Genomic DNA, 22,776 nt, shown 5'->3' on the forward strand with positions numbered 1-22,776 from the left:
GCCGGTACCCTAACTGGCATATCCGGGTGTGTGATCCACAGTCCCAAGGAACAAGTATCGAGGAAATCATCCTCACACGTAAGCAATAACATAATCATGAACATAAATAATCAATGTGACAATATAAATGAGAGATCCAAGAAAAGATCATATAACATCAGAGTGCGAAAAGATAATAGATAATGTCAAGTCAAGGAGTAAAGTGAGGCGGAAACTCACTCTACCAAAACAACGGAAAAGTAGCTCAAAAAGGAAAGAAAGGAGATTACAACTAATCCCAAAAAGAAGTAACTGAAGTAACTAAATTGTTTTCAACTTTGAAAAGAATGTCCTTGTAGGTGTAGACTTCTGAAATAAGGCAAGGATGCTTCCACTCCACATATGGACTAATCATGGTACGAAGCATAGGAATCTTCACAGTAATCGTCGTAACAGCTATCACCTTGCAGGAAATATGCCTCTTCAACCTGCGCTTCCTCGTACGTACTATCATAGTATTATGAACCTGTAAAGAAGTGTAACAAAAGATATGGTACAAAAGGAGTGAGTTTCGAAAGAAACCCAGTAAGGCAGGTTAAATCCACAATAACATAAATGGCTGGATTATAAAGAAAAGCATAATGCAATATGATATAAGGTAGACAATGTAAACATGAATCTAACTCTAAGGATGCTGGTCTCTATTGGCAGACATGCTTTAAGTCATAGCACCATACTTCTTTGGGTAGGTCTCAATCACTCATCCTCAGTTGGCAAAAGGGTCCTACATCAATCTCGGACAATCCATGGCTGGGGTATAGGTCACCACTCTCTCCCATCACTGTTTGGTTTAAGTATTGGCGCATATCAGAGTTAAGCCTAGCCAAATGCAAGTCTTCTACTTAGTCATATCAAGTCAAATCCAAATACGTCCATTCCTCCTCTCTCGGGATCCTTTTCGGTATCCTTCACACTAGAGTCCTCATAGTCCCAGACTACGAACTCATCAACCCTATTGGTCATCCACAAATGGTAAACGGGAAGCTCTCACATCCTCTCACGGGTTGGTTACCGGTCTTGAGCGCCTGTGAGCCCAAGTCTAGCCATTTGTGTCACATCCACCCAGCCGGTACCCTATTTAGCATACCCGAGTATGTGATCCACAGTCCAAGGATCAAGCATCGAGGGACCATGCCTCCCACATAAGCGATAACACAATCATGAACAATGATAATCAAGGTAAAAGCAATAAATAACAGATATCATGAATAAGATAAGAATAGATAATCAGAGTGCGGAAATAAATGATACCAAGTATATAAGATTGATTATAAGAAAGAGAAAATGAGCGGAAGTCACTCTCTCAATGGCAGCGGAAAAGTAGTAAAATCAAGTTAAGTTACAATCCCATATCTAAAGAGTAACTCAATGAAAGTTAATTACATATCCCAAATGTTTAACAATAATCCAGGGAAATGGGGCACTAAGCAAGGGTTTCTTCTATCTTAATGATTATGTCTTCATAAGTATGGATGAAGAAAGCCCAGCACGGCCGCTCCCTCACCACAGTGGGGCTAACCCTGGTACGTAGTGTAATCCTCCTCAGCACCATAACCCTGATCTTCACTGTAGCTACCACCCGGAGGGTAGTATGTGGGATCATAGTCCGTCTCATAGAGTGTGCCATTGAAGTCTTCAACACATGCGGGAAAATCTAACAACATTTGCACAAAAGGAATGACTTCAAAAGAACTCAGCAAGGCAGTTATTCCATAATTCATAATCATATAAATACAAATCATTACATAATGCAATATGATATGAAACATGTAATGCAAGTATGATTCTAACTCTATGAATGCCAGTCTCTATGGTAGACATGCTTTAAGTCATAGCACCATACTTCTTTAGGTAAGTCTCAGTCACTCAATACCGGGGGGAATTGGGTCCTGCATCCCTCTCGGACAAATCCATGGTTGGGGTTTCGGTCACCGCTCTCTCACGTCACCATTTTGTCTAAGTATTGGCACATGTTAAGGTAAGGCCTAGCCCAATGCAAGTCATCTACTCAGTCGTATCAAGTCAGATCCAGATACTTCCATTCTTCCCATCCAGGGATCCTTTTCGGTATCCTTCACACTAGAGTCACGGATATTACCCACCGGACTCATCAACCCTATTGGTCATCCACAAATAGTAGACGGGAAGCCCTCACGTCCTCTCACGGATATGACTCATCGATCTTCGAGCGCCCGTGAGCCCAAGTCTAGCTATTTGCAACCCTATCAATAAATGGCCCCTTTCGGGTATCCGTAGCATGGTTTATGTTCTCCCCCGGATTGGTTACTGGTCTTGAGCGCCCATCAAACCATACACTACCACAGGTCGTTCGGTCTCAATGACCTTCCGATTCGGGTCTAACACAACAAAGACAATCCTAGCCACACAACTAGACAATCCTATGTATGTCATCCAATAACCCGGGAAAGTGTCGATAGGCACCTTCGGAGAACATCCCATACTATTCCCTCCAATGCCCAAGGACAGAAGCGTCAATATGACACTCCCCAATCCCAAGTTATACCTAGGCAATCACATACTCAAGTCCATCATATCGCATTCATTTGATACATCATCATGATAAAAGTTAAATCATAACATCGAAATGATCCATCATATATACAAGTAGCAAGAATAATAAATCATTATAACAAGAGTATATGATCACAATACTACTGTTCTAAAACATGTATAGCAGTCCTATGATATTCAAAAGCAATTAAGAGACTATGTTCACTAAGTTATAAGCATCAAAACATAAGTACATAGCCTATGTGTTTATGGTGATAACCATCCTTACCTTAAGTTGAGTTGATGACAATTCAAGAGTTACCAAGGAATGATCCAATAATAGTGTTAAGACCCTAAACAAACATAAATAAGAGATTAGAGAAGAAATTGGGAAGATCGGATGTGGAACGGGTCAAAACTGGTTGAAGTTGCTGTCAACAACAAGTTTGGTTGATGCTCTTGGTCGATGGCATCGACCAAGGATGATCAACCAAAATAGTCTCGGGGCTTGTGAAATCTAGCCCAAACCTAGCCAGGGCTCCCTATCTGTTTTGGGTAAAGAAGGGTTAGTTTAAATGTTGACTTTGAAGTTGGACCGTGATTTCAGTTTTGTTTAAATGTTGACTTTGAAGTTGGACCGTGATTTCAGTTTTGTTTAAATGTTGATTTGAAGTTTGACCGTGATTAGTTTTACTATCTTTGAAAATCTTAGGAAGCCATGTCAGATCTTTCTCTTAGGGTTGATCCAATGTCCCAAAATGAGGGATGATGTCTTCGTGGGCCATCTCAGTAGAAGATATGGTGTTTGACCCAAAACCCATGGATATTGATGATGGTGTTTCCTTATGGAAACTTTAATTGATTTGGTGTTGAACTACTCACTAGTGAAGAAGAACTTGGTTGATGGACCTAAAGCTTAGTTGGACCTGGTTTGAAGACATCCCTCCATACTAGGTAAGTATTATGATGTGTTGAAAGAAGCCCATCCAAAAATATTGAAGTTAGGCCCATTAAATCCCTATTTTTGAACAAGCTGTCCAGGCAGTGGCATTTTGGTAATTTCTGTTTTTAAGGTTTTTAAAAGCTTTATTTCTTTTAATTTCGTGGTAAACATTCCCACTAGGTTTCTAACTCTCTATGGAACGTGGAAAGGACCTTAGATCTTCCTTTTTGGCAACCAATCAATCAGCAGGGTCAGTTTGGTCAGTTTGGTGAAATCCTAGTAATTCTTGGACTCTGTGTGCTATTTAAAGAGGGGGAACTCCATGTTTTTCAATCCCAATCTGTTCTAAACCTTTGGAGAACGTGGGAAGAGCCCTAGATCCTCTCCTTCGAAGCCAAGAAAGACCCTCAAGCATCTGTTCAGATTTCTTCATCGGTTTCTCTTCTAAAAGGTTAATATTCAATTCGCTTCTTCTTTAATTCATTCTTTCTTCTCTACTTCTGATATTCTGATTATGAGAAGCGTATTACACTGCTGTAATGACATCTTCTCTAATTCTTTTAGCCCTAGAGTGAATCCCCCCAATCCACTCTATGTTCTTGAAGCCATATGGCGATGATTCTTGAATTTGACTCCACCAAAATCTTGATGATACTTTCCCTGAATTTTCTACCTATCTTTATGATTGTGGGGAAGGTCTCATACTATTACCATAACCTTCCCTTGTGTCCTCATGATTGAGGAGTTGATCCTTGTTTTTCCTTGGAACAATTGGCAACCCTTCTATTTTCTATTAATTCATTGGATCCTCCCCAAGACTTTCTTTATTATGATTTCTTTATCTTTATTCCCTAGGGTGAATCTTTATTCTCCCTAGTCTTCCCATGGGATATTAGGATTTCTTTCCTTTGAATTTATTTACATTCTTTTCTCTCATTGGTAGACCCTTCCTAATTCCATTCTTGATTTTGAAATACTAATGAGATGTTCCTTTATCTATCTTGGGTTGTTTTTGTGAGAGTTAATTATGGGTAACTCTCATGAGAGGTAACCATATATGAAACCCTAATATTCTTTTATCTTTTGGAAACTCCCCAACACCCTTTTAGATTGTGCATTCTTTGTTTCTCTTTTCCTAGGGTGAATCTTGATTACCCCTAGCCTTTCCATGAGAGCCATCAGTTTTGTTTTGAATCTGCGCACCGAAGAGGGGTGAATTAGTTGAAATACCTAATGAACTCCTGTGCTCAATCCGATTATATTTCCCAAAACTAAACTTCTTAATGGACTTCCAGGAGAAAACCCCACTCAATTTGACCCCATATAACCTTCCAAATCCCTGTCCGAAGTTGCTGAACTATGTCTGACAAATCCTGCTTGCGCATCAAAGAAGATGAGCTTAGTTGGTGGACCTAATGAACTCCAATTCTTGATCTGAAAGTATTTATGGAAACTAGACTTCTTGATTGACTCGTAGAAGAAAACCTCACTCAATTTGACCCTGTATAGCCCTCCAAATCCCTTTTTGAACCTTGCTGTCCTGATTGGTTGATTCATTGGTCGATTGGACCAACAGACCAATCAATCGACCAATGGTGTCTGAATTTACCAATTTGGTCCTGTCTCTTCTATTTAAGTGTAATCTCGGGAATACTCCGCCTCATCTGCCTCCTAAGCCTCTGGAACGAGTTAGAACCCTAATCTAATCAATTCCCTTGCATTCCTTGGTGATCTCTCTCAAGACTTGAAGAAATCTTCATCCTCCTGCAGCAAAGGTATGTCTACTCTCTTTTCTTTCTTCTCCATCTCTGATTTTCTTTCTTTAATCTGTTCTTGGATGAGATCAGGAAGAAGATGATGCACTCTTGCAACCATCCACTCCATGATCTCATCTTGTTCCTTGAGATCTATGATCATCATCATGATCTCAACCCCAGCCTAGTTGAATTCTTGAAACCCTAATCTTGAAACCCTAACCTGTGTGATTGTCTGGAGAACTTTTGGTAACCTACCTTGTGAAAGGGAAATCCTTTTTGGGTGACCTTGTGTTAATCTAAAACTTAATCATCTATACTTTCCTGTTTTGATTTGTCTTTGTTCATTCAGATCTCACAATTATTTGTCCAGGGAGCCAAAAGGGTGAAACCCTAATTCTCTTGGATTAAACCCAGGAATCCCCTAGTTGATCATGTTAACCCAATTATTATGTTTTCTTTACTAGATCTGAATTATTTCATATCCTAGTTCATTATCTTTAATCTTTCTATTTTTTTTCCCCTCCTAACCTATGTTCAACCTAATTAGGTTAACCTCATGATTTCTAAGTTGTAACTTGAGAACTTGTTTTGAGTTATGATTTGATATCCTCTATACCCTAGAATACTACCATGATAATTCCCCTCTTAATTGTACCCTTTTGAACCATCGAATTCGGTTCTAGATTCTCAAAATTCGGATTCTTGCAGGCCACTGTCTGCATTGGTCGACTCATTGGTCGACTGGTCCAGCAGACCAATCAATCGACCAATGAGTACAGCAACCTCAAGCTTGGTCTGTTTCGATTGATTTATGATCTTTTCCTTTATGCATCTTTCCTAACATGTTGTGTGCACTTGTTTAGGACTGTTTTCTCAGGTTTAGTCAAGATCATACTTGATTCCTTAAGATCCCATCCAAGTTAGAAGGTAAGGATAGTTAATTCCTTAACTACATAGATTGCTTGTTCTCTGGTTTCTACTTTGTGAAACTATGAGATTACTTACTGTTATTGTAATTTAATTCTGATCTCTTACTGTGAGATTAGTAGCACTTGTTTATATTATCTTTTTCATTTTTATGTTATATGAATTACCTATTATTGCCTAACCTGATTTTGCTTTTACATTCTCTTGTATATGATGAACTGTTGGTTGTATATGTTATGACTGATCTGAGAATGTGTTTGCTTAAGTTTGGTTTGGGATTGGGGAGTGTCCTTTTGACACTTCTGTCCTTGGACATTATCGGAAATAGTATGGGATGTTTTCGGGGTTGCCCATTGACGCTTTCCCGAATCATTGGTTGTCATACCTAGGGATGTCTAGCAATGTTTGGCTAGGTTTTACACTTGTTATATCAGACCCGATTCGGAAGGGCATTGAGACCGAACGACCCGTGGTAGCAATGGGGATTCACGGGCGCTCAAGACCGGTGAAATGATCCGTGAGGGGACGGGAATCACATTGTGGGGGCCATTTATTGGAGGGTTGCATATGGCTAGACTTGGGCTCATGGGCGCTCAAGACCGGTGAAATGATTCGTGAGGGGACATGAGAGCTTCCCGTTTACCATATGTGGATAACCAATAGGGTTGATGAGTCCGTATTTGAGAGAGTCGGATACGCTGACTCTAGTGGAAAGGATACCGGAAAGGATCCCGAGAGGGGAGGAATGGAAGTATCTGGACCTGACTTGATGTAACTGACTAGATGACTTGCATTGGGCTAGGCTTTTCCTTGACATGCGCCGGTACTTATGCCAAATGGTTGTGAGAGAGTGTGTTGACTTAACCCCTTACCATGGTTTGTCCGAGAGGGATGCAGGACCCATTACCAACCGGCTGCCCAAGATATCTTAAATGGTTGAGGGAATCCAAGATATCTTAAATGGTTGAGGATGTGAGTGGACTTTCCCAGAGAAGTACGGTGCTATGACTTAAAGCATGTCTACCATAGAGACCAGCACACATAGAGTTTAGATGCATTCATACATTGTTTGTTTCATATTGCATTGCATCTTGTTATGGTTTGCTTCCATGTTATTTAGGTTGTTATGGATTAACTTGCCTTACTGAGTTTCTTTCGAAACTCATTCCTTTTTTTTGTACAATTTGTTGTTAGACTTCTCTACAGGTTTGGATTTCTTTGATGGCCCGTATGAGGAAGCGCAAGGTGAAGAAGATGAAGATTGAAGAACAAGAAGAGCTGACTGAAGATGTGGATTAGATATCTTTTGTTTCTTCTAGACTTATCTTTTAGTTTACTTGTATTAGCTTAGAGCTTTACTTAGATTTCGATCTACCTTCCGCATATGTTTGTGGAGTATAATTCCGCTATACTCTACAGTTGTCTTTTGATTTGGTATCTTGTTATTCCGCACTCTGATATTTTTTTAGTGATCCTTCTGAGATCCTTTCTTGACTTTTATTATAAATTACTTGAACATTATGATTTGTTCTTGCTTTTGATTATGTTATTGTGCGAAATGGATATGATCGTTCCTAAACTTGATCTTTTGGGCTGTGGATCACTCCCTCGGGTATGCCAGTTAGGGTACCGGCTGGGCAGATGTGACAGGGCTGCATAATGGATTTTGGTCCGAAATTGGCCTTCCGGGGCTCGAATCGATCTGGAACTTGGAGGGATGCTTAAGAACAGTATGAGAATACTACAAATCAAGAAATTAACACAATCTAATGGTCTAAATAGAAAGCCCCAAATTGAGTTACTAAGTTCAATAGACAAGAATCATAGCATGGATTGAAATCGATTGCATTTGCATTGGAAAGGCATGCATTAGTTAAGGGAACTTATAGGAATTTGATTAGGATCATATGCTAGTGGTAACATAGACATAGCACACTATATACCTCAGTTTTAGACAAGAAAGCATGAAGTTAAGAAGAAAATCAAGGAATGCAGAGCATAGCATCAATGGACAAGGGAGAGAATCATAGGTTAAGCAAGAGTGAACACTTGGAGTGATGGTTGCAAGGTTGCAACATCAACTCCAAGGTTTCAACAGCAATAAAAGGAGTAGAAAAGAGTAGAAAAGAATAGAATAGAGAGTGAGAGTGATAAATCATACTTTGTAGTTGTTGATGGAGACAAGGAACAATGATTGACAATGATTTGGGTGGAATCTTCCTCACCAATGCCAAGGAGGTGCTTTGGGAAGCTCTCCCCACATTCTCAGGAGTGATAATTATTAGAATAGGGCTCAAAACATGAGGCTAGTATAAATAGAATAGGGAATATTCCAAAGAATCATTAACTTCGAGTCTAGGAAACTTTGGTCGATGGTCTTGGTCGATGGCATCGACCAAGGAGGATCGACCAAAACAGGTTTCAACAGAAAATCCAAAATTAGTTCAGCAAATTCGGACAGGGATTTGGAGGGCTATACAGGGTCAAATTGAGTGGGGTTTTCTTCTACAATTCAATCAAGAAGTCTAGTTTCAGGAAATACCTTCAGATTGTGTACGGGAGTCCATTAGGTACTTCAACTAAATCACTTTTCTTTGATGCGCAGATTCTTACTGCACACCGACAATGTACTCAAGTAAGGGGTAACATCGTCAATGTCTATGGGGACTCCAACTCAAAATTATCAATCAAAAGGGTCCACAAGTCTCTTCTACCACCGCTTCGGGTCTTCGAACCTATAAACAACAATGGATCCAGGTCAGGGTCAGGGTTAGGATAGGGCTGGATTTACAATTTGCAACCCTACCAATAAATGGCCCCAAAAAGGGTAACCGCAATGTGATTCATGTCCTCTCAAGGATTGGTTATCGGTCTTGAGCGCCCACAAATCCCCATTACTACCACGGGTTGGTCGGTCTCAATACCCTTCCGATTAGGGTCTGATACAACGGGGACATCCTAGCCGAACACTGCTAGACAGCCCTAGGTATGACAACCAGCAATTTAGGAAGGTGTCAATGGGCACCCCCGGAAACATCCCATAATATTTCCGTTGATTTCCAAGGACAGAAATGTCAAAAGGACACCTCTCCATCCTGAACCATACCTAATCAGTCACAATCACCAGTCAACCATATCATACACAATTCTAGTAATTCCTCATATAGAAAGTATACAATAACATGATCTATCTCATATACAATTGACAATAAAAGACATTTATAAACTAAAGAATGCAAGTAAGTAATGCTACTGTAATTGAAGTAAGTGCATTAGTAGTGTATCCATAAAAGAATCTATTTATGGTAACAAATCCGAATGATTCTAATATAGAAACTAAGATCACACAATCTATGTAATTATAGAAGTAACCATCCTTACCTTATATAACTTTGAAGAGAATCCCAAGAATCAAGGAGGATCTTTCTAAACTTGGCAAGAAGATCCTAAACAAGTATACATACCTTATCAGGAAAGAAGTCTAAAAGGCAAAAGATCAAACGAATCAGAACAGACCAAGAAAAGACCTACTATCTTCATTGTTTGATTGATTGGTCTACTAACCCAGTCGACCAATCAGTCGACCAACTGAGTCAGTAACAGACAAAAAAGAGGTTTTTGATCCGAAAACAAAATTTTGTGATCCGAAACACCACCATACAAAAAGGGAATTAAAATGACAGTGTACCAGTACTAAAGAACAAGTCTAACACTATCATTGATCAAAGCCTAAAGGTACAAATAAGGAAACAAAACTTACCATAAAGGTAACAGTCAGGGTTTTTGAAGAAAACATGGTATGATCATGAAGGGAAAACCAAAGATTGATAGATTACTAATCTAGGAAAGAAAACATAGAGATTGTACACTAATCTAATCAAGAAAACAGATCTAAGAATATAAGAATTCGAATCAGAAGATGAATCAAAGAAGAAGATCATGGTTCCTTCAAAAGCTTGCAATGATCATGATTAAGATCATTATATTAGCCATCAATCCTTAGGAAACCATGAGAGATGAGTGGAGAGATGTTTGCAATAGAGGATGCAACACCTACTCTACTGTCTCAATCCAAAAAGAAAAGAAAAACAAAGATGGGGAAGAAGAAGAGAGTGTAGACATACCCTTTGATGCAAGAAAAATAGAAATGTAAGAGTTCTTGCAAGAATCCAACCTAGGGTGCAAAGAAATTGATTAGGATGGAGGTCTGACTTGTTCCAGAGGCTTAGGAGGCAGAGGAGACAAAATAACCTCGAGGATGCACTTAAATAGAGCAACCAAGACCTAAATAGTCAAAACAGATCTCATTGGTTGATTGGCCCAATCGACCAAGCATGACAGCACGACCAAAGTTGGGATTTGGAGGATCAAATGAACACCAAACCTAAAGAGCTTCAACACACACCTCAAATGACTTACCTAGGGTGTAGAAATGCCTACGAACCAAGTCAAATGATACTCCAAGTCTTTCAACTAATCTCATCTTCAATCAAGTGCAATTTCCGTTTTAGTTCTGAGCAAGTTTCCATAATTGGAACACCAACATCAACATCCATGGGTTCAGGGTCAAACTTCATATCTTCCACTGAGATAGCCCACAGTTGACTTCTTCCTTTACTCCGGGTCATCGGACCTACAGACAACAGGGTTTCCGGGTCAAGGTTAGGGCTGGGTTTCACATTCTCCCCCCCTTAAAAGAAATTTCGTCCTCGAAATTGAAAGCGTACCTGAACTTCCAAAAAGGTGAGGAAACTTCTCCTTCATATCTTCTTCCTTCTCCCAAGAATCTTCTTCGGGGGTATGGTTCTTCCACCAAATCTTCACCAAAGGGATGGTACGATTCCGCAACTGCTTGTCCTTCTCATCTAGGATTTCGGCTGGCTCTTCATCATAGGTAAGATCAGCACTAAGTCCTTCGAGTGCTTGCTGTAGTATGTGTTCCGGATTCTCTATATATTTCTGAAGCATCGAAACATGAAACACATTATGAACTCCAGCAAGAGATGGAGGCAAGGCCAAACGATACGCAACAGGTCCAACCTTTTCAAGAATCTCAAAGGGTCCAATGTAACGAGGACTAAGCTTTCCCTTGACATTGAATCTCATCTCTCCCTTCTTAGGTGAAACCTTCAAGAGAACTTTCTCCCCAATTTGGAATTCCAAATCGGTCCTTCTCTTATCAGCGGAGGATTTCTGTCTTGATTGAGCATACTTAATCCTTTCTCTAATCATATCAACCATCGCGCTTGTAGCTTCAATCATTTACGGACCTAAGACTTTTCTTTCACCAGTCTCAGTCCAATACAAGGGTGTCCTCCAAGTGTTACCATACAAAGCCTTGAATGGAGCCATGCCTATTGTTGCTTGATAATTGTTGTTATAGGCAAATTCAACCAAAGCTAAGTGTTCATCCCAATTTCCACCCATATCCACTACACAAGATCTAAGCATATCTTCCAAGGTTTGAATTGTCCGCTCAGATTGTCCATCAGACTATGGATGATGAGCTATACTCAAATTCAATTGGGTTCCCAAGGCCTTTTGCAAATTGTTCCAAAACCTTGAGGTGAACCTAGGATCACGATCAGAAACTGTCACATCCCCCCAGCCGGTACCCTATCTGAATTACCCGGGGAAGTGATCCACAGCCCAAAAGATCAAGTTTCGGAATGATCAATATCCATTTAGCACAATAACATAATCAAAAGCAAGAACAAATCATTGTATTCTAATAAGTTAATAATAAAATTCAAGAAAAGATCTTAGAAGGATCACTAAGAATATCAAAGTGCGGAAAACATGATACCAAATAAAAAGGCAACTGTAGAGTATAGCGGAAATATACTCCACAAACATATGCGGAAGGTAGATCGAAATCTAAGTAAAGCTCTAAGCTAATACAAGTAAAGTAAAAGATAAGTCTAGAAGAAACAAGAGAAATCTAATCCACATCTTCAGTCGGCTCTTTTTCATCTTCAGTCTTCATCTTCTTCACCTTGACAAAGGAGTGACTTTCAAAAGAAACCTAGTAAGGCAGTTAAATCCATAATAACATAAATGGCAGGATTTCAAAGCAAAACATGAATGCAATATGGTATGAGACAAACAATGAATGTATGAATCTAACTCTAGGTATGCTGGTCTCTATTGGTAGACATGCTTTAAGTCATAGCACCATACTTCTTTGGGAAGGTCTCATCACACAACGCCGTTTGGTAATGGGTCCGGCATCCCTCGGGACATTCCATGTGTAATATCCAGTCCTATTCTAACCCTGACCCTAACCCGGATCCACTGTTGTTTTTAGGTCCGAAGACCCGAAGTGGTGGTAGAAGAGACTTATGGACCCTTTTGATTGATAACTATGAGTCAGAGACCGAGCCCATGGACATTGACGATGATACCCCTTGCTTGAGTACATTATCGGTGTTTCATGAAAGTCTGCGCATCGGAGAAGATTGATTTAGTTGAAGTACCTAATGACCTCCCATGCACAATTTGAAGGTATTCCCCGAAACTAGACTTCTTGATTGAATTGTAGAAAAAAACCCCATTCAATTTTACCTTGTATTGCTCTCCAAATCCCTGCTTGAAGTTGCTGAACTATACCTGTTTTTCTGTTGAGAAATATTTTGGTCGATCCTCTTTGGTCGATGCCATCAACCAAGGACCATCGACCAAAGTTTCCCAGTCAGCCAAGTTAATGATTCTTTGGAATATTCCCTAATCTATTTATACTAGCCTCGTGTTTTGAGCCCTATTGCAATCATTTTCACTCCTGAGAATGTGGGGGGGAGCCTCCCAAAGCAACTCCTAGGCATATGTGAAGGATACTCCACCAAAACTCATTGTTAATCATTGTTTCTTGTCTCCATCTACAACCACAAGGTATGATTCATCATTCCACTCTCTACTCTATCTTTTTCTATTCTTTTCTTTCCCTCTTTTGCTGTTGAGACCTTGGAGATGGTGCTGCAACCTTGCAACCATCACTCCAAGTGTCCACTCTTGCTTAACCTATGATCCTCTTAGCTATCTATGATGCTATGCCCCCATCTCAAGCCTAGCATATGCATTCTTTGATTTTCCTCTTAACATCATGCCATTTTGTACAAAACTGAGTTGTATGGTATGCTATGTACATGTTTATCACTAGCATATGATTCTAATCGAATTTCTATAAGTTCCCCTAGCTAATGCATGCCTTTTCAATGCCAATGTAATCAATTCCAATTCATGCTATGATGCTTGTCTCTTGAACTTGATAGCTCAATTTGGGGCTTTCTATTTAGACCATTGGATTATGTTAATTTCTTGTTTTATAGTGTCCTCATATTGTTATTAAGCATTCCTCCAAGTTCCGGATCGATTCGAACCCCGGAAAACCAATTTCGGATCAAAACCCCCAAAATCCACTATTTTGTCCCGAAGAAGTTTTGGTCGATCCTCTTTGGTCGATGCCATCGACCAAAGTTGTTGCTGACAGCAACCTTAGCCAGTTTTGACCCGTTTAACATCCGATCTTCCCGATTTCTTCTAACTTATTATTGATGTTTGTTTAGGGTCTTAACATTTCTTGGTAATTCTCAATTCATCATCAACTCAATCTAAGGTAAGGATGGTTATCTCCATAAACATATAGGTCATAACTTATGATTTGTGCTTATACTTAAAGAACATAGTCTCTTGATTCCTTTTATTTATTATAAGACTGTTATACATGTGTTAGGACAGTAGTATAGCGATTTATATACTCTTGTCATATTAATTTATTATTCTTGATTACTTGTGTCTATGATGAATCATTTCAATATCATGAATTTACTTTATAATGAGATGTATTGAATGTGTGAGAAATGATGAACTTGAATATTTGATTGCCTACGTATAACTTGGGATTGGGGAGTGTCCTATTGACACTTCTGCCCTTGGGCATCGGAGGGAATAGTATGGGATGTTCTCCGAAGGTGCCTATCGACACTTTCCCGAGTTATTGGATGACATACATAGGATTGTCTAGTTGTGTGGCTAGGATTGTCCTTGTCGTGTCAGACTCGAATCGGAAGGGCATTGAGACTGAATGACCTGTGGTAGTGTATGGTTTGATGGGCGCTCTAGGCCGGTAACCAATCCAGTAGGGGACATAAACCATGCTACGGATACCCGAAAGGGGCCATTTATTGGTAGGGTTGCAAATAGCTAGACTTGGGCTCACGAGCGCTCAAGACCGGTAACCAATCCATGAGGACGTGAGAGCTTCCAGTTTACTATTTGTGGATGACCAATAGGGTTGATGAGTCCGTAATCTGGATTACACTGACTCTAGTGTGAAGGATACCGGAAAGGATCACCAGGGGCGAGGAATGGTCGTATCTGGATCTGACTTGATACGACTGAGTAGATGACTTGCATTGGGCTAGGCTTTACTGTGACATGCGCCAGTACTTATACCAAATGGTGAGGTGAGAGAGTGGTGACCGATTCCCCTACCATGATTGAGATGACTTTACCCAATTACCACGGCATTCCCAAGATACGAAATAGGTTGAGGGAGAGTGACTGACAACCCAAAGAAGTACGGTGCTATGACTTAAAGCATGTCTACCATAGAGACTAGCATTCATAGAGTTAGAATCATAATTGCATCATATGCTTCATATCACACTGCATTTATGTTATGTCTTGTATATGTATGATTTCAAACTATGGAATAACTACCTTGCTGAGTTCTTCGAACTCATTCCTTTTGTACAATGTTTTTAGACTATCCTACAGGTACAGAAGATTTTGATGGCGCCTCCTTCAAGACGGACTTTGATCCCGCATACTACCCTCCGGGTGGTAGCTTCAGTGAAGATCAGAGTTTTGGTGCCGAAGAGGATTACTCTTCGTACTAGGGTTAGCCCCACGATAGTGCGGGAGTGGCAGAGCTGAGCTTTCTTCATCCACACCTATGAGGAGACGATCATTAGGATAGAAGAAACCCTAGTCTAGTGCCCCATTTCCCTGGTTTATTATGGAACAATTGGTTATGTAATTAAATTCCTTTGAATTATCTTTTGAAACATGGGATTGTAATTAACTTAATTATACTTCTTTTCCGTTGCTTCGAGAGAGTGATTTTCACTTATTCTCTCATATTTATGATCACACTTACATATTGACATTATCCATTTTCCGCACTTTGATTTTTTGAATCTTATCTTATTCATGATATCTATTATTAATTGCTTTTACCTTGATTATTATTGTTCATGATTGTGTTATCGCGTGTGTGGGAGGTATGGTCCCTCGATTCTTGATCCTTGGACTGTGGATCACATTCCCAGGTATGCCAGATAGGGTACCGGCTGGGTGGATATGACACCATGGCTGGGGGTTAAGTCACCACTCTCTCACATCACCATTGGTCTAAGTACTGGCGCATGTCAGGGTAAAGCCTAGCCAATGCAAGTCTCCTACTTAGTTACATCAAGTCAGATCTAGATACGCCCATTCCTCGCCCCTGGCGATCCTTTCCGGTATCCTTCACACTAGAGTCCTCATAGTCCCTGACTACGGACTCATCAACCCTATTGGTCATCCACATATGGTAAACGGGAAGCTCTCACGTCCTCTCACGGGTTGGTTACCGGTCTTGAGCGCCCGTGAGCCCAAGTCTATCCATATGCAACCCTACCAATAAATGGCCCCCACAATGTGATTCATGTCCTCTCATAGGTTGGTTACCGGTCTTGAGCGCCCATGAATTCCCATTGTTGCCACGGGTCATTCAGTCTCAATACCCTTCTGAATCGGGTCTGATATAGTGGGGCATTCTTAGCCAAACACTGCTAGACAGCCCTAAGTATGACAACCAACAATTCAGGAAGGTGTCAATGGGCATCTTCGTAGAATATCCCATACTATTCCCTCCGATGTCCAAGGACAGAAGTGTCAAAAGGACACCTCTCCTTCCCGAACCATACTTAATCAGTCACAATCACAAATCAATCATATCATATACATTTACAGTATATAGAAAATATACCATAATAAGATCCATCTCATATACAATTAACAAATAAAGACATTCATAAATCTAATTAAGGAAATAAACTAACAAGATTCAAATATAGAAACTATGATATGCAATCTATGTAGTTAAGGAAATAGCCATCCTTACCTTATATAACTTGAAGAGAATCTCCAAGGATCAAGGAGAATCTTCCCAAACTTGGCAAGAAGGTTCTAAACAAGTATATATATCATATTAGGAAAGAAACCTAGAAGGTAAGAGATCAAATCATCCAAAACAGACCAAATATGAGGTTGCTGTCCTCATTGGTCGATTGATTGGTCTACTGACCCAGTCGACCAATTAGTTGACCAACAGGGTCAGTGACAGACAAAAACAGGGATTTCTGGTCCGAAATCCAAAACTTGTGATTCGAATCGCCACCAAACAAGCAAGGAATCATCATGATAGTATTCTAGTGCTAAGGAACAAACCTAACACTATCATTGATCAAAAATCTAAAGACACAAATAAGGAAACAAAACTTACCATAAATGTATCAGTCATGGTTTTCGAAGAAAGCATGGTATGATCAAGAAGAAAGAACTAGAGATTGATAGGTTACAACTCTTGTAATGAAAACACAGTGATTGATTACTAATATGATCAATAAAACAAATCTAAGAATCGTACACAGCATAACCACCCACGGAATCTTTAGTGTAATTGTCGTAACCGCAATCACCTTCCTGGAGATATGCCTCTTCTCCTTGCGCTTCTTCATACGAGCAGTCATGATACTCAGAACCTGTAGAGAAATCTAACAATACATTGCACAAAAGGAATGAGTGTCAAAGAAACCCAGTAAGGCAGTTAATCCATAACAACATAAATGGTAGGATTTCAAAGCAAAGTAAAATGCTATATGATATGAAACACATGATGCAATATGATTCTAAATCTATGTATGCTGGTCTCTATTGGCAGACATGCTTTAAGTCATAGCACCGTACTTCTTTAGGAAGGTCTCATCACACAACGCCTTTTGGTAGTGGGTCCGACATCCCTCGGGACATTCCATGGCTGGGGGTTAAGTCACCACTCTCTCACATCACCATTGGTCTAAGTACTGACGCATGTCAGGGTCAAAGCCTAGCCAAATGCAAGTCTCCTACTCAGTTACATCAAGTCAGATCCAGATACGTCCATTTCTCGCCCCTGGCGATCCTTTCCGGTATCCTTCACACTAGAGTCCTCATAGTCCCTGACTACGGACTCATCAACCCTATAGGTCATCCACATATGGTAAACGGGAAGCTCCCACATCCCCTCACGGGTTGGTTACCAGTCTTGAGCGCTCGTGAGCCCAAGTCTATCCATATGCTACCCTACCGATAAATGGCTCCCACATTGTGATTCCTATCCTCTCACGGGTTGGTTACTGGTCTTGAGCGCCCATGAATCCCCATACCATGGGTTGTTCGGTCTCAATACCCTTCTGATTAGGGTTTGACATAATGGGACATCCTAGCCAAACACTACTAGACAGTCCTAAATATGTCATCTAACAGTTTAGGAAGGTGTCCAAAGGGCATCTCCGGAAACATCCCATAATATTCCCGTAGTTGTCGAAGGACAAAAGTGTCAAAAGGACACCTCTCCTTTCCAAACCATACTTAATCATTCACAAACATAAATCCATAACATCACATATATGGCAACTTCTTATATGGAAAGAAATCAATAATAACATCCAACTTGCATATATTTGGTAAGTAAATCATACATGAATCAATTTAGTATAAACGAGTAATGCTACTATAATCAAGGTAGTTGCATCAGTAGTATATCAGTGTAAGAATCTAATTAAGGAAATAAATCAAAGAGATTCAAATATAGAAACTAGATCATGCAATATATGTAATTAAGGAAATAACCATCCTTACGTTATATAACTCGCAAAGGATCTTGGGGAATCAAGTAAGAATTTGACTAAACTTGGGAAGAAAGTCCTAAACAAGTGTATATAACATATTAGGAAAGATACCTAGAAGGAAAGATATCAAAACATCCAAAACAGACCAAATATGAGGTTGCTGTACTCATTGGTCAATTGGATTGGTCTACTGCCTCAGTCGACCAATGAGTCGACTAACAGAGACAGTGGCCTTAAAAAATCAGAGTTTTAGAATATGAAACAGAACTTGGTGGTTCAAAAGGGTACTAAACAAGGGGGAAAGTACAATGGCAGTATACTAGTATATAGAGGACTCCAAAACACTAATCAAATCAAGTCTTCAAGTTACAAATTAGGAAACAAAAAGTTACCATAATTAGATCAATCATGGTTCTTGAAGAATTCTTAGTAAAAATCATGGACAAGAACAATAGGATGATGGATCACTAATTGTGATAAAGAAATGATGAAAAGCATGCTTAGATCTTTAAGAAAAATAGATCTAAGACTGAAGAACATCAATCTAAATAAGGAAAGTGAATGAATACATGTTTTCCTTCAAAAGCGAGTGATGATCTTGATGAAGATCATCCACCAAGCTTTAGATCCTTAGGAAAAGAGAGGGAAAGAGTATAGTGATGGTTGCAACAGAGATACAACATCACTACTACTATCCTCAATCAAAAAAGGAAATAAAAATAATGGAGAATCAAAGATGAAACATAGAAGAGGATGATCACATACCTTTTTGTGTAAAAGCACGAGTTTTGACGAAGGTCCGTCAAGATAATCACCAAGGATGCAAGGGAGATGACTTGCAGAGGGCTCTGGTACGTTCCAAAGAGTTTGGAGGCAGAAAATACGAAGTAGACTCGAGATTGGACTTAAATAGAGCAAGCAAAGACCTAATTAGAAAAATCAGATCCCATTGGTCGATTGGATTGGTCGACTGGTCCAGTCGACCAATGAGTCGACCAATCAGAACAACAAATCCAAATCAGGGAATTGAAGGCTCAGATCAAATCCAAACATAAAGGGGTTTTGCACACACACCATGTGATTTACCTAGTAGGTAGAAATGCCTTCGAACCATGACAGAGAGCACTCCAAGTCCATCAACTAATTCCATCTTCATCAGGGTGCAGTTTCCATAAATGGAACACTGACATCAACACTCATGGATTCTAAGCCAGCCACCAAGTCTTCCAATGGGATGGCCCATAACTGACTTCTTGCTTTACTTCGGGTTGTCAGACCTACAAACAACAGGGTTTCCGGGTCAAGGTTAGGGCTGGGTTTCACAACTTCAACCAGTTTTGACCCATTCGACATCCGATCTTCTCAATTTCTTCTCTAATCTCTTATTTATGTTTGTTTAGGGTCTTAACACTACTTTTGGAACATTCCTTGGTAACTCTTGAATCGTCATCAACTCAACCTAAGGTAAGGATGGTTATCACCATAAACACATAGGCTATGTACATGTTTTGATGCTTATAACTTAGTGAACATAGTCTCTTAATTGCTTTTGAATATTATAGGATTGCTATACATGTTTTAGAACAGTAGTCATGTGATTTCATATTCTCTTGTTATAATGATTTATTATTCTTGCTACTTGTACTTATGATGGATCACTTCGATGTTATGATTTAACTTTTATCATGATGATGTATCAAATGTATGAGATATGATGGACTTGAGTATGTGATTGCCTAGGTATAACTTGGGATTGGGGAGTGTCCTATTGATGCTTCTGTCCTTGGGCATCGGAGGGAATAGTATGGGATGTTCTCCGAAGGTGCCTATCGACACTTTCCCGGGTTATTGGATGATATACATAGGATTGTCTAGTTGTGTGGCTAGGATTGTCCTTGTCGTGTCAGACCTGAATCGGAAGGGCATTGAGATTGAATGACCCGTGGTAGTGTATGGTTTGATGGGCGCTCAAGACAGGTAACCAACCTGGGGGAGGACATAAACCATGCTACCCGAAAGGGGCCTTTTATTGGTAGGGTTGCAAATAGCTAGACTTGGGCTCACGGGCTCTCGAAGATCAGTGAGTCATATCTGTGAGAGGACGTGAGAGCTTCCCGTCTACTATTTGTGGATGACCAATAGGGTTGATGAGTCCGGTGGGTAATATTCGTGACTCTAGTGTGAAGGATACCAGAAAGGATCGCCCGGGGCGAGGAGTGGATGTATCCGGATCTTACTTGATACGACTGAGTAGATGACTTGCATTGGGCTAGGCTTTACCTTGACATGCACCAATACTTAGACCAAATGGTGATGTGAGAGAGTGGTGACCGAAACCCCAACCATGGATTTGTCCGAGAGGGATGTAGGACCCAATTCCCCCCGGTATTGTGTGACTGAATCTTACCTAAAGAAGTATGGTGCTATGGCTTAAAGCATGTTTACCATAGAGACTAGCATTCATAGAGTTAGAATCATACTTGCATCATATGTTTCATATCACATTGCATTATGTTATGATTTGTACTTATATGATTATAAATTATGGAATAACTGCCTTGCTGAGTTCTTTTGAACTCATTCCTTTTGTGCAAATGTTGTTAGATTTTCCCGCAGGTGCTGAAGAATCTGATGGCACACTCTCCAAGACGGACTTTGATCGCTCATGCTATCCTCCGGGTGGTAGCTACGGTGAAGATCAGAGTTATGGTGCCAAAGAGGATTACTCTACGCACCAGGGTTAGTGTCACATCTCGCCCAAATACACCCAGCCTATACCCTATCTAGGTTACCCGGGGGAGTGATGCATAGCCCAAAAGATCAAGTTTAGGAATGATCATATCCATTTAGCACAAAAACATAATCGAAAGCAAAAACACATTATTGTATTCTAATAAGTTAATAATTAAATTCAAGAAAGGATCTCAGAAGGATCACTAAGAATATCAGAGTGCAGAATAACAAGATACCAAATCAAAAGACAACTGTGTAGTATAGCGGAAATATACTCCACAAACATATGCGGAAGGTAGATCAAAATCTAAGTAAAGCTCTAAGCTGTTATAAGCAAAATAAAAGTCTGGAAGAAATGAGAGAATCTAATCCACATCTTTGGTCAGCTCTTATTCTTCTTCAGTCTTCATCTTCTTCACCTTTGGGTTATGCTCTTGAAGCTTCAAATCAGTATCTAGCGCACAATCCCATTGGCGAATAAGACGATGCCAGCTGCCGTCAATAGGAGCCGTCAGTGCAGTCCAAATCCGGGTGTTGGCTGCCTTGCTGTTCATTACCTTGTCCAAGGACATCCGGAGCTGTACCATGTGTCACATCCACCCAGCCGGTATCCTATCTGGCATACCCGGGATGTGATCCACAGCCCGAAGATCAAGATCGAGTGGCCATGCCTCCCACATACATGATAACATAATCATGAACAATATAATCAATGTTTAAAGTAAGTACTAAATAGATCAAATGAATAAGAAAAGATAATCAATCAGAGTGCGGAAATTATCAAAGATCAATTACATATCAATAAAGTTTCAAAAGAGAAAGAAAGTGATCAGAAGTCACTCTTCCTAAAAAACAGCGGAAAGATGGTTGATTCACTTTAGTTACAAATCCCAATATCAAGAGTAAATTTAAAGAGTTAAAGATAACATAACCAAGTGTTTAACAATAATCCAGGGAAATGGGGCACTACGCAAAGGTTTCTTCTATCCTAATGATTGTTTCTTCATAAGTGTGGATGAAGCGAACCTAGCACGGCCGCTCCCTCACCATGGTGGGGCTAACCCTGGTACGAACCATAATCCTCCTCGGCACAATAATCCTGACTCTCATCGTAGCCATCACCCGAAGGGTAGTATGCGGGATCATAGCTCGGGTCGTAGAGTGCGCCATCAGAGTCTTCTACACCTGCAGGATAATCTAACGAATTGCACGGAAGGAATGAGTTCATAAGAACTCAACAAGGCAAGTCGTTTCATAATACACAATTCATTCGATACAAGTCATGATATGATGCAAGATGATATATGATTCTAACCCTAAGTATGCTAGTTTCTAAGGTAGACATGCTTTAAGCCATAGCACCATACTTCTTTAGGTCGTCTGTCACTCCCCCTCAATCATACATGATATCTTGGGTCTGCCGGGGTAATTGGGTAAAGTCCTCATCAAACCATGGTTGGGGGTTAAGTCACCACTCTCTCACATCACCATTGGTATAAGTATTGGCGCATGTCATGGCGAAGCCTAGCCCAATGCAAGTCATCTACTTAGTCGTATCATGTCAGATCCTGATACTTCCCCTATGGCACTGACCAACTCGGTTCTGTATCCTTCACACTAGAGTCAGCGTATCCTATGGCACCGACCAACTCGGACTACGGACTCATCAACCCTATTGGTCATCCACAAATGGTAAATGGGAAGCTCTCACGTCCTCTCACGGGTTGGTTACCGGTCTTGAGCGCCTGTGAGCCCAGGTCTATCCATTTGCAACCCTACTGATAAATGGCCCCTTTCGGGTATCCGCAGTATGGTTTAAGTCCTCTCACGGAGTGGTTACCGGTCTTGAGCGCCCATCAACCATACTCTACCACGGGTCGTTCAGTCTCAATACCCTTCCGATTTGGGTCTGATACAACAAGGAATATCCTAA

The sequence above is a fragment of the Hakea prostrata genome, chromosome 9, assembly GCF_041222555.1.
Source record: "Hakea prostrata isolate BN-2017 chromosome 9, UWA_Hpros_2, whole genome shotgun sequence".
In the NCBI taxonomy this organism is placed as follows: Eukaryota; Viridiplantae; Streptophyta; class Magnoliopsida; order Proteales; family Proteaceae; genus Hakea; species Hakea prostrata.